We start from the raw sequence: 14,201 nt of genomic DNA, 5'->3' as shown, positions 1-14,201 counted from the left end.
GTTGAACTCTGAAACCGAGGAACACCTCTGGACATAATAAGGATGACAACTCTTACCTTATGTTCAAGAGCAAGCATCGAGCGACAAAGGAATTAGGAAATGCACACTTGTCCCTAAGGACAAGTGGGAGACTGAAGGAAATAATGCCCTTGGTCCAAGTATGCATTCTATGTTAAGTCTAATAAATGCGGTTCAGTATTAATTAACAAGTTAATAATTCAGTGAGATCAAGTGAGCTGAATGCCTAGCTAGAGGCCGCATTAGTTCAAGTGGAATTAATGATATTAATCCACAGCTTACTCTTGACTGAACCCGTAGGGTCACACAAATAGTACGTAAACGGATCAAGTATTTAATAGCATTAAATACTCCATCTATGAATATTCGGAACCGACGGATCTTGGTTTCAGTGGGAGCTAAGATCGTCACAGGCAAGGAATGAATACTCCGGAAACGATGATATTGCCGGAAACGGAAATATGGATCGTATCGGAAATATAAATATTATCCAAGTCGTAGATGTTGCCGGAAACGGAAACATGGTACGTGTCGGAAAATATTATCGGAAATGGAAATATTGCCAGAATCGGAAATATTGCCGGAAACGGAAATATTGTCAGAATCGGAAATATGACCGGAATCGGAAAATAATTCCGGAAACGGAAATATTAAATATTTGTTCGAAACGGAAATTAATTCCGGAATCGGAAATATTAAATATTGTTCGTATCGGAAATGAATTCCGGAATCGGAAAATTTAATCGGAAGCGCATCGTACGAATAAGCATCGGACGAGGCCTGCCGGACGAGGCCCAGCACGAAGCCAGGCCATCGCCCAGCAAGCCAAGCGCGCCGCACAAACAGCCACGCCAGGCCCAGCGCAAGGCCAGGCCCAGCAGGCTGCGCGCAGCGCGCAGCGCGCACAGCACGCGCAGCGCGCAGCGCGCGCGGGCGCTGAGTGGGCTGCTGCTCGCGCGCACGCATGGGGCCCATCGTGGCTGCCGTGCGTGTGTGTGCAAGTGTTTGTGTTCGTGCACGTTTCCTAAAACATGCAGAGTTCGGTTAATGATTAAATTCCTAATTCTATTTGATAAATTAATTAAATTAGAGTTCTTGTAGGATTCAAGGTTTAATTAATTTGTATCTGAATAGGATTTCGATTCCCTTTCCATACCGCTATAAATATGAGGCTAGGGCTCACAATTTATAACACAAGTTTCAAAGTATTCAAAGTGAGTTTTTGAGAGAAAAATTCAGTCACACATTTGCCTATAAAGTACCGAAAATAATAGTACCTTAAGGGCGATTCTAGTTGGTCAATCTTAAGGCGGATCCGGACGTGCTGTGGACTATCTACGGAGGGACGACACTTGGAGTCCTAAAGACTTGTTCTTGTTCGGTTCGGGCGCAGCTAGGGAAGGCACGCAACAAAGAGTATGCATCTAATCTATGCTAAATGATTATGTGTAAATAATATGTTTTCCTGGGTTTATGGTTTTTCCGCATGATTTATGAATTGTCATATGTATCATAACCTAACACGGAACAGCTAGCTGGAGCAATGCTTCCGATCAGTGAGTTCTAATGGATATTGAACTCACAACTTACTCTTGACTGAACCTACAAGGTCACACCAATGACACGTAACAGATCACCGGATTAAATGAATCGGAAATTCATTTAATAGCTTTTCGGGATTTAAGTTGGAAACGTATTATACGATACGACCTTGCATCGGAATCGTATATCGTATCGCGAATATTCGTAAGCTAGGCGAAACGAATAAATCGTATCGTACGACGGTGATTCGTCGTATACGAAACGATAAATAACATATCGGAAATATATTAAACGCGAATACGGAGAGCGGCCCACGAGCCGAGTGCACGAAGCACTCGAGGACCATGGGCGCGCGCTAGGCGAGCAAGAAAAGGCCAAGGCAACATGGCAGCGCTGGCCCATGGCCGAGCAGAGCTGCGCGTGTGCGCGCGGGCCTGTGCAGCGACACAGCCACAGCACCGAGGCCCATGGCCCAGGGCGCTGTGCTTGTCTCACGCGTGGCTTGCTGGCCGGCCTTGCCTCCGGGCTTGGTCGGTTAGTAAGGTTATGTAAATAACCTTATGACCTAAAATTTTAACTTACTGCAATCACAATTCAGATTACTCAAAACCCTAGAGACACAGAGAACCCTAATTCTCTCTGTGCCTCCAAAGTGAGTTCTTCCCAAAAGGCAAAGTATCTTGATTAATTGTCTAAGCTACGATTATCAAGACGGATCTGATCGTGTCGGTGAACCAAGTAGAGGAACGACAATTGGAGTTCTTTGTTCGTGTTCGTTGACGGATTATTGTGGAAAACACGCTTCGAATGTAAGTATGCTTAATCTGTGCTTTATACATGTTTCCTGGCTTTGGGGATTGTTCCGCACATGTTATTATGTTTAACTGTATTCCCCTACAGCGTGCTCGTCAAAGGACCCTCCATCCTCTTGACCTCGAATTGGAGAGGACACTTAGGAGACAAAGGCGTGTACGGTCTAGCTCATTAAGCAATAACAGATTCGCATCGTTGAGTGTTGGTGAGGAACAACAAGAGAGTGAGCAAGTTTTTGAGAACATGGCGCTCCCGGTTTAGAACTTGGGAATACCGGAGGCATTCGAAGCTACATGTGGTATTCAAGCCTCAACAACGGGTGCCAACAACTTTGAGATCAACCCCGCCTTGATCAATTTGGTCGAAAGCCACCCCTTTTGTGGGAAGAGTAATGAATCACCTCACGAACATCTCAAACAATTCGAGCACTATTGTGACACAATCAAGCACAATGGTGTCACATCGGATTATGTGAGGTTGACATTGTTTCGGTTCTCTCTACTTGGGCGAGCAAGTGATTGGCTTGACAAGGAGGTCAAGCCCAACTAAATTTGCACTTGGACCGAGGTGACGAGTGCATTCTTAAACAAGTTATATTCGCATGGGAAGACGGCGGAGTGTCGCCACAAGATTCAATCCTTTGAGCAAAAGCGAGATGAATCACTCTTCAAAGCTTGGGATCGTTTTAAGGAGTACCAAAGGGAATTCCCTCACCATGGGATCCCTAAATGGTTGTTGCTTCAAACATTCTACTTGGGGTTGAGTCCAAGTTCGAAGACAAGTCTTGATGCGGGCGCGGGAGGCCCCATCATGAACAAAACTGAGGATCAAATAGAGGAAATCATTGAGGATGTAGTTCAAAACTACCAATCTTGGCATGTAGGCACAAGGAATTATGATGGGAAATGTAGGAGTGAAGATGGTAAGGGTTCGGTGTACGCCATAGAGCAAGCACGGATGATAGAGAAGCTTACCTCACGCTTGGAGAAGCTTGAAAACACACCATTCGCGGGGAGAGCTTCGAGCCAACCGCCATCACCATCTACAATCCCTCCTCCCTCGGCCACTCTTCTCTCTAAGGGGAAGAGCAAGGTTAGTTCTTATGGATCAATGCCTCTGGGCACCTCCTTTTGCGAAAATTTCCAAGACTATAGTCATTCCCCCGATGCATGCCCCTTAGTTCATAACTTGTCATTTGTGGATTATGGCCCTTCGTATGAAGGCGAGTTTGATGTAGAGTATGCTAATACCGTAAATGAGAGGTCTAGGAATGATAACCCTAACAATCCTAATTTTGCTAGGCAACCTAGAGGGCCCTCCATGTATGGTCCCCACGAAGGCTATGGCCAAGGAACTGGGTATGATAGCCAAAGTCGAGGTGGCTATAGAGCACAAGGCTATCAAATCCAAGCGCCCTATGGTCAATCTCAAGGTTTTGGCAATCAAGGCCAATACAACCAAGGGAGTTATAATCCCAACCATCAAGGTGGAGGGGGTTATAACTACTCTTATGGGCAATTTAGGGGTGCCTCAAGTGGGGGTTATCCTTTGAACTCGGGAGGTCCTTATGGTGCATCTCAATTTCCACCTCCCGGATTCAATGGACCGAGGACCTTTGGCAACCAACATCAAGCAAACCTTAGTGGTTATGGCGTTGCACCTCCACCACTCCCGCCTCTTAAGTCTAATCTTGAGGCTCTCATGGAGTCGTTTGTGGGGGCGTAAGCCAAGAAGAATGTCGAGTTTGAGGATGGATTCAAGCAATCCAACACTCACTTGAAGATGATTGAGACCCAACTAGCTCAACTTGCAAATACATTTAGGGAACATCATGCGCATGCTAGTCTCCCACCCCAAAGTCATGCTCCAAGGCAAATGAATGTCATAGTGACAAGGAGTGGGAGGATTTTAGATGATGTTCCTAGAGCTAGTAAGGTTTCTAAGCCCAATGGGAAGGATCAAGAGGGAGTCATTGAGTCTAGTGACAATGATGTGGTAGAAGAGGAGCCTCCCATCAATGATGAAGGTGAAACTCCTATACCAAAGGAGGAAACTCTCCTACCTCTCCCCACCCCTAAACTTCCCTATCCCCAAAGATTCATAAGGCACAAGTTGGATGTGCAATTCTCAAAATTCCTTGACGTTCTTCGAAATTTGCACATCACTCTCCCCTTTACGGAAGCATTGAAATAAATGCCTACCTACTCAAGGTTTCTCAAGGAAATCTTGAGTGGGAAGCGAGATTGCGACATAAAGGAGACGGTGAACCTCATCAAGAATTGTAGTGCTATCATTCTCAACCAAATGCCACCCAAACTCAAAGACCCGGGTAGTTTTTCTATCCCTTGTGCTATTAAGGAGCTTGAAATAAGCAATGCCTTGTGTGATTTGGGTGCTAGCGTTAGTCTAATGCCTTATTCGGTGTTCGCCAAGCTTGAAGTTGGTGATCTTGTCCCAACTAACATCACCTTGCAACTTTTCGACCGTTCGGTCAAGTACCCTATTGGCAAGGTTGAGGATGTACCCTTGAGGGTTGGTGGATTAGTGATCCCCGTCGATTTTGTAGTCCTAGACATAGATGAGGACGTGCATGTCCCTATTATTCTAGGCCGCCCATTCTTGGCTACGGCGGGGGCGATTATTGATGTCAAGCAAGGGAACATTACTTTGAAAGTTGGGAATGATAGTTTGTTTTTTGACTTGAATAAAGCCATGCGTTATCCTAGTTCCACTAATGAGAAATGTTTCTTGGTTGACACTTTTGATCCCACTGTGAATGACATGCACGAGCACTTGCTCAACACTAATGATCCACTTGAGCTTGTTCTTTTGAATAGACATGGTTTAGGTACTTTACGGATCGAACTGGCTAACTACGAGGAGCTCTTAGATGCACCACCACCTTACGCTCAACCCGAGCAATGCATGCTTGTGTTTGATGGGAAAGAAGCTTTGGATGAAGCCCGAATTGGTAAGGACGCTCCCAAGGTAGAGCTAAAACCTCTACCTTCGAGCTTGAGGTACGCATTTCTCGGACCAAACTCTTCTTACCCCGTGATTATCAATTCCTCTTTAGATGACGAGCAAGTGCTCAAGCTCACTCATGTCTTGAAACGTCATCAAAGGGCTTTGCGCTACACTATTGGTGATTTGAAAGGTGTTAGCCCAACCCTTTGCATGCATCATATAGAGCTTGAGGACAATGTCGTTCCACATTGTGAGAGGCAAAGAAAACTTAATCCACCTATGGGAGAGGTGGTTAAGAAGGAAATAATGAAGCTTTTGGCGGCCGGGATTATCTATCCTATTTCTAATAGTCGATGGGTATCCCCGGTCCATGTGGTTCCAAAAAAGTGTGGGATGACGGTAGTCAAGAATTCACATGGAGAGCTCATTTCCACCCGGACGGTAACCGGGTGGCGCATGTGTATTGACTATCGCCAACTCAATCTTTCCACTAAGAAGGACCATTTTCCTCTACCATTTATTGATCAAATGCTTGAACGTTTAACCAAACACAAGTATTTTAGCTTTCTTGATGGTTATTCCGGGTTCTTTCAAATCCCCATAAACCCGGAAGACCAAGAGAAAACTACATTTACTTGCCCTTATGGGACTTTTGCCTATAGGAGGATGCCATTTGGGCTTTGCAATGCCCCCGGGACGTTCCAAAGGTGCATGATGAGAATTTTTGGTGATATGCTCGAAGAAGAAATGGAGGTGTTCATGGATGACTTTTCGGTGGGAGGATCCACCTATGATGAATGCCTCATCAATCTTGGGAAGTGCCTTGCGAGGTGTGAGAAAGTCAACTTGGTGCTCAATTGGGAAAAATGCCACTTCATGGTGGAGGAAGGGATTGTTCTAGGGTACTAGGTCTCTCACCATGGGATCGAGGTAGATAGAGCGAAAATCGAAGTCATAGAGAAGTTTCCTCCCCCGGTGAATGTTAAGGGGATCCGGTCCTTTCTTGGGCATGCCGGATTCTATAGGCGATTCATTAAAGACTTTTCCTCAATTGCTCGACCTCTCACTAACCTCCTCCAAAAAGAGTGTGACTTTCACTTTGATTCTGCATGTCTTAAGGCCTTTAACACAATCAAGAGTGCCCTTATTTCTACTCCCATAGTTCAAGCTCTGGATTGTTCTCTACCTTTCGAATTGATGTGCGACGCAAGTGATTTCTCAGTTGGGGGAGTTCTTGGTCAACGAAAGGACAAAAAGCTCCATGTGATCTATTATATGTCAAAGACTCTTAATCAAGCTCAAGCCAACTACACCACGACTGAGAAAGAATTTCTCGCCATTGTGCATGCATTTGAGAAGTTTAGGACCTATTTGGTAGGGTCAAAGATAATTGTGTACACGGATCATGCGGCTATTCGCTATCTTATGGCGAAAAAGGAGGCCAAACCGAGACTCATTCATTGGGTTCTACTCCTTCAAGAATTCGATATTGAGATTAGAGATAAGAAAGGAGCCGAGAATGTGGTGGCCGACCACCTATCTAGGCTAGAACTTGGGAGTGTGGCTCCGGATGATGTCCCAATCGAGGATGCTTTGAGAGATGATACTTTGTATATGGTTGGGAGTTCCTAACTCCCTTGGTTTGTTGACATAGTGAATTACTTGGCTTGTGGGGCGATCCCGGAAGATCTCACCACTCAAGAGCGCCGCAAGTTGAAGTATGATTCTAGGCGCTATATTTGGGATGAGCCCACATTGTTGAGACGGTGCCCGGATGGCCTTTTAAGGAGGTGTGTTCCGGATGAGGAGTTCCCTAGTGTTCTTCGTATGTGTCACTCCTCCCCTTGTGGTGGGCATATGGGAGGTGATAGAACCGCTTCCAAGATTCTTCAAAGCATGTTGTGGTGGCCTACCCTTTTTAGGGATGCTTGGGCATTTGTCAAGTCTTGTGATCGTTGTCAAAGAACGGGTATATTTCCAAGAGACATGAAATGCCACAAAATCCTATCCTAGAGTTGGAGGTGTTCGATGTGTGGGAAATCGACTTCATGGGTCCCTTCCCTTCTTCTTATGGCAACCTCTACATTCTTTTAGCGGTTGATTATGTTTCCAAGTGGGCGGAAGTTATCGCATCTCCCACTAATGATCATAAAGTGGTAGTCAACCTCTTCAAGAAGGTCATCTTTCCGCGTTTTGGGGTTCCTAGGGCTTTGATTAGTGATGGAGGGTCCCATTTTTCCCATGGTAAGTTCAAGGCTCTCTTGCGGAAGTATGGTGTTCGTCACAAAGTTGGTGTGGGCTATCACCCTCAAACTAGCGGCCAAGTGGAGGTCACCAATAGGGAGATCAAGTCTATCTTGGAGAAGTCGGTTGCCAAGAACCGCAAGGATTGGTCAATCAAACTTGATGACGCCTGGTAAGACTGTCGCGTGTCTACCAAAAATAAACCTAACTAAACCTCCTAAAATGTAGTAGGGTAAGCTAGAGTCGATCCCACGGGGAATTGGATTATTAAATTATAACTCGTGCAAGTTATAAAACCCCTGTTTTGAATAAAGAAAATATGATCTAAAAATAGACTACTAACTGGGAAACAAATTAAGTGTAGAAAAATAAACTAATAAAAATAGGGTATGATAAAATAAAGAAAAATGAAATAGGGATCGGGAGACATATCATAGCATTGGTGTATAAATTGATCATCGAATTATATAAATCATGTTTATATCTTAACGTTAACCATTGAAAAACAAACAAGAATCCAAAAATTCCCTTAATTGCAAATAAGCCAAATAAGCTCTTAGAGTATTGTCTAACTAACTAACAACCTAGAACAAGTTCTCTAGACTCGATTAATTAGCAGCATTAATAACAAGGAAATAGTTAACTTAAGCCACAAATCTCACAAGCTCGGATTCGTGCAACTCAAAGAGTTGATAATTTCAGGCATTATAAAAGGTTTTAGTCACCAATCACATACCTAATTTCTACCAAGAGAAAATTAACAAGGACAATTACGTATCACAAGTTAATACTCTAGCTATTAAACTAGGAAACTATACTCTAGATGGCCCGTCTAAAATATAGTTCGACTAATTCATATCAAAAAAACAAATTATCAATCCAATCAAAACATAAACATAATACCCAATAATTATAACAAATCTGTTCTCACAACCTAATAATCCAATGCATAATTATCTCCCTACCCTAAGAATAATTAGCCTAGCATAGTAAGAGTTGAAATACTAATAACAATGAAAATTATATGAAACATGTTATTAAGAAAACGAAGAACAATATGTATGACAATACCACTAATTTAATATGATGATGAAATCAGTAAAGTAAATATCCATAAACAAACAAAATCCTATTACTTTAATTAAAAACCAAAATCATCTACTACTACCATAGTAGTTGCAAATCTATACGAAAAACAATTAAATAGAGTACCAAATTCCCTCCAAGAAGCCCACTAAACCACGAGCAGTATTCAAGGTTGAATCTGCTGTTAGGTTATGATTCATATGACAAAACATAAATCATGCGGAAAAACCCTAAATCCAGGAAACATATTATTCACACATAATCATTTAACATAATTCAGATGCATACACTTTGTTGCGTGCCCTCCCTAGCTGCGCCCGAACCGAACAAGAACAAGTCTTTAGGACTCCAAGTGTCGTCCCTCCGTAGATAGTCCACAGCACGTCCGGATCCGCCTTAAGCTTGACCAACTAGAATCGCCCTTAAGGTTGCTTAGGAATTTCGGCTATTTAGGTGCAAGTGTATGGCTGATTCTTCAAAATCTTACCTTTAGAATACTTCAATTGTCTCTATAAATTATGACCCTAGGCTCCTATTTATAGAGGTATGGAAAAGGAATTATAATCCTACTAGGATTTGGATTTATTAATTAGAATCCAACTTGAACTCTAAATAATAAATATAATCTTATTAGGATTAGGATTTAATCAATACACGAATTCCGATAGGATTAGGATTTGTAACGAACATGAGCACCGTAAGGCCACGAGCATCGCACCACCCGTGCAGGCCTTGCGGCCCACACGAGCAGCCGTTGCTCGCAGCCCAACAGCACGCCTAGCGTGCGCGCGCCAAGGCCTTGCTGGGCCTGGCCTTGCGCTGGGCCTGGCGAGGCGTGGCAGCTCCATGTTGGGCGCTCGGCTTGCTGGGCGCGGGCCTGGCTTCGTGTTGGGCCTTCTTCTAGCAAGCCTCGTCCGATGATAATTCGTACGATGCGCTTCTGATTAAATATCCGGTTCCGGAATTCATTTCCGAAACGAAAAATATTTAATATTTCCGATTCCGGAATTAATTTCCGTTTCGAACAAATATTTAATATTTCCGTTTCCGGAATTATTTTCCGATTCCGATAATATTTCCGAATCTGACAAAATTTCCGTTTCCGGCAATATTTCCGATTCCAGCAATATTTCCATTTCCGATAATATTTTCCGATAGGTACCATGTTTCCATTTCCGGCAACATGTACGACTTGGATAATATTTATATTTCCGATACGATCCATATTTCCGTTTCCGGCAATATCATCGTTTCCGGAGTATTCATTTCTTGCTTGTGACGATCTCAGCTCCCACTGAAACCAAGATCCGTCGATTCCGAACATCCATAGATGGAGTATTTAATGCCATTAAATACTTGATCCGTTTACGTACTATTTGTGTGACCCTACGGGTTCAGTCAAGAGTAAGCTGTGGATTAATATCATTAATTCCACTTGAACTGAAGCGGCCTCTAGCTAGGCATTCAGCTCACTTGATCTCACTGAATTATTAACTTGTTAATTAATACTGAACCGCATTTATTAGACTTAACATTGAATGCATACTTGGACCAAGGGCATTATTTCCTTCAGTCTCCCACTTGTCCTTAGGGACAAGTGTGCATTTCCTAATTCCTTTGTCGCTCGATGCTTGCTCTTGAACATAAGGTAAGAGTTGTCATCCTTATTATGTCCAGAGGAGTTTCTCGGTTTCAAGGTTCAACTGATCAAATAAACAGATAATCATAGCCTATGATTCATCCGAGCACTGTCATGTATTTTACAGTTTCTAGCTCTCCGAGTGGCCTTGTACAACTTTTAAGCATCTCATCCCGATTTATGGGAGGACAATTCCAATCTTGCGATCTTGAGATTAGACTTCGTTTGATAGGTGATTACCTGAGCGTTGCCTTTATAGCCTCCTTTTACGGTGCGACGGTTGGTCAACGTCAAAGCAACCAGTTCTCAAACAAGTAATCTCAAATCACTCAGGTATTGAGGATGTAGTGTCTAATAATTTTAATGAAATTTACTTATGACAGATTTTTCATCTCTTACAGTAAAGTTTCATAGGTCTGTCTGATACTAGTCTTCCCAAAGTAAGTATCCATGCAAATGATTATGACATTGCCATGTCCACATAGTTCAAGAAACAGAACTACTAGTCATCTTGCATTCCAGTCGTCTAACGTTTTCTATGCGTCCAATTTTATAGAAAACTCCGACCAGGGACCATTTTCAACCTTTGACATTCAAGTTCACTTGATAGACATTTCTTAGTCACAGGACTGGTCCTGACAGTCTATCTTGAATATTTTGTCAAATTGAAGGGACTCATCATTTAATACTAAACCAAGATTAAATGGAATATGAAAATGCGGAATTGACACAAAAATCACTCGATTTGGATGAGTAACGAAGAAACTGCCGAAAAACTGCGTACGTATAATTAAATAAACGCAATTTGCAATTAATTAACAATTACGAAAATTAATCACCCCTTTTAATTCTTGCAAATTTGTAATATTTAACCATGTTCATGCAATTTAGATTATGAAAATAATAAGAGGCTCATGATACCACTGTTAGGTTATGATACATATGACAATTCATAAATCATGCGGAAAAACCATTTAGCCAGGAATACATATTATTTACACATAATCATATAGCATAGTTTAGATGCATACTCTTTGTTGCGTGCCTTCCCTAGCTGCGCCCGAACCGAACAAGAACAAGTCCTAAGGACTCCAAGTGTCGTCCCTCCGTAGATAGTCCACAGCACGTCCGGATCCGCCTTAAGATTGACCAACTAGAATCGCCCTTAAGGTACTAAAGATTTTCGGCACTTATAGTCAAGGAATGTGTCTGAATTTTCTCTCAAAAACTCACTTTGAATACTTGAATAATCTATAAAAATATGTGACCCTAGGCACCTATTTATAGAGTTATGGAAAGGGTTTTGGAATCCTATTAGGATACTAATTTGTTTAATTATAACCCTACTAGGACTCTAATTAAATAATCATTATCTAATAGTTTTAGGATTTAATCACACTTTGAATCCCGATTGCTTCAGGATTCCCGCACAAGCATTGCACGAGCACCGTACACCCGCGCAAGCCTTGCGGCCCACGCTAGGCGCACAGCGCTCGCCCACTGATGTGCTCCGCGCGCGCGCGCCCAAAGCCTTGGTTGGGCCTGGCCTTGCGCTGGGCCTGGTCGAGGCTTGGCGTGCGCTGGTGTGCGTTGGCTCGCTGGGCGACGGCCTGGCTTCGTGCTGGGCCTTCGTCTAGCGGGCCTCGTCCGATGCTAATTCGTACGATACGCTTCCGATTAAATTCCCGATTCCGGAATTCATTTCCGATACAAACAATATTTAATATTTCCGATTCCGGAATCAATTTCCGTTTCGAACAAATATTTAATATTTCCATTTCCGGAATTATTTTCCGATTCCGATAATATTTCCGATTCTGACAATATTTCCGTTTCCGGCAATATTTCCGATTCCGGCAATATTTCCATTTCCGATAATATTTTCCGATACGTACCATGTTTCCGTTTCCGGCAACATCTACGACTTGGATAATATTTATATTTCCGATACGATCCATATTTCCGTTTCCGGCAATATCATCGTTTCGGGAGTATTCATTTCTTGCCTGTGACGATCTCAGCTCCCACTGAAACCAAGATCCGTCGATTCCGAATATCCATAGATGGAGTATTTAATGCCATTAAATACTTGATCCGTTTACGTACTATTTGTGTGACCCTACGGGTTCAGTCAAGAGTAAGCTGTGGATTAATATCATTAATTCCACTTGAACTGAAGCGGCCTCTAGCTAGGCATTCAGCTCACTTGATCTCACTGAATTATTAACTTGTTAATTAATACTGAACCGCATTTATTAGACTTAACATTGAATGCATACTTGGACCAAGGGCATTATTTCCTTCAGTCTCCCACTTGTCCTTAGGGACAAGTGTGCATTTCCTAATTCCTTTGTCGCTCGATGCTTGCTCTTGAACATAAGGTAAGAGTTGTCATCCTTATTATGTCCAGAGGTGTTCCTCGGTTTCAGAGTTCAACTGATCAAATAAACAGATAATCATAGCCTATGATTCATCCGAGCACGGCCATGCATTTCACAGTTTCTAGCTCTCCGAGTGGCCTTGTACAACTTTTAAGCATCTCATCCCGATTTATGGGAGGACAATCCCAATCTTGTGATCTTGAGATTAGACTTCGTTTGATAGGTGATTACCTGAGCGTTGCCTTTATAGCCTCCTTTTACGGTGCGACGGTTGGTCAACGTCAAAGCAACCAGTTCTCAAACAAGTAATCTCAAATCACTCAGGTATTGAGGATTTAGTGTCTAATAATTTTAATGAAATTTACTTATGACAGATTTTCATCTCTTACAGTAAAGTTTCATAGGTCTTGTCTGATACTAGTCTTCCCAAAGTAAGTATCTATGCAAATGATTATGACATTGCCATGTCCACATAGTTCAAGAAACAGAACTACTAGTCATCTTGCATTCTAATCGTCTAACGTTTTCTATGCGTCGAATTTTATAGAAAACTCCGACCAGGGACCATTTTCAACCTTTGACATTCAAGTTCACTTGATAGACATTTCTTAGTCACAGGACTGGTCCTGACAGTCTATCTTGAATATATCGTCAAATTGAAGGGACTCATCATTTAATAAACCACAAATTAAATGGAAAAATGAATTCTTTTCATTTATTGTGAATGATTAACCAATAATGTTTTACAAAGATTTAAACTCTAAAACTTTAAAACATTAAACAGAGACATCAAAGCCATTCTCCAATATGCTTGATTCCCATAGCTGCAGTGTGCGAGTTGTGCTTCGCTTGCGGCAGAGGTTTAGTCAATGGATCTGATATGTTGTCATCAGTTCCAATTTTGCTTATCTCGACTTCTTTTCTTTCAACGAACTCTCGTAGAAGGTGAAATCTACGAAGTACATGCTTGACTCTCTGGTGGTGTCTAGGCTCCTTTGCCTGTGCAATAGCTCCGTTATTGTCACAATACAGGGCTATTGGTCCTTTAATGGAGGGGACTACACCAAGTTCACCTATGAACTTCCTTAGCCATATAGCTTCCTTTGCTGCTTCATGTGCAGCAATGTACTCCGTTTCAGTTGTAGAATCCGCAATGGTGCTTTGTTTAGCACTTTTCCAGCTTACTGCTCCTCCGTTGAGGCAGAAGACAAACCCAGACTGTGATCTGAAATCATCTTTGTCGGTTTGGAAACTTGCGTCCGTATAGCCTTTAACAATTAATTCATCATCTCCACCATAGACCAGGAAGTCATCTTTGTGCCTTTTCAGGTACTTCAGAATTTTCTTGGCAGCAGTCCAATGTGCCTCTCCTGGGTCTGACTGGTATCTGCTCGTAGCACTGAGTGCGTACGCAACATCCGGGCGTGTACATATCATAGCATACATTATTGAACCAACCAATGATGCATATGGAATCCCATTCATTCGTCTACGCTCATCAAGTGTTTTTG

The 14,201-nt window shown here is 42.5% G+C and overlaps 1 pseudogene; it reads right to left on the bottom strand.

Moving 5' to 3' along the window:
• Positions 1-2,994: 2,994 nt before the first annotated feature.
• On the bottom strand, positions 2,995-3,095 carry LOC130466583 (uncharacterized; annotated as a pseudogene).
• Between the last annotated feature and the right edge of the window lie 11,106 nt (positions 3,096-14,201).

The sequence above is a fragment of the Spinacia oleracea genome, chromosome 1 (assembly GCF_020520425.1).
Source record: "Spinacia oleracea cultivar Varoflay chromosome 1, BTI_SOV_V1, whole genome shotgun sequence".
Classification (NCBI taxonomy): domain Eukaryota; kingdom Viridiplantae; phylum Streptophyta; class Magnoliopsida; order Caryophyllales; family Amaranthaceae; genus Spinacia; species Spinacia oleracea.
This window is presented reverse-complemented; position numbering and strand designations above follow the sequence as displayed.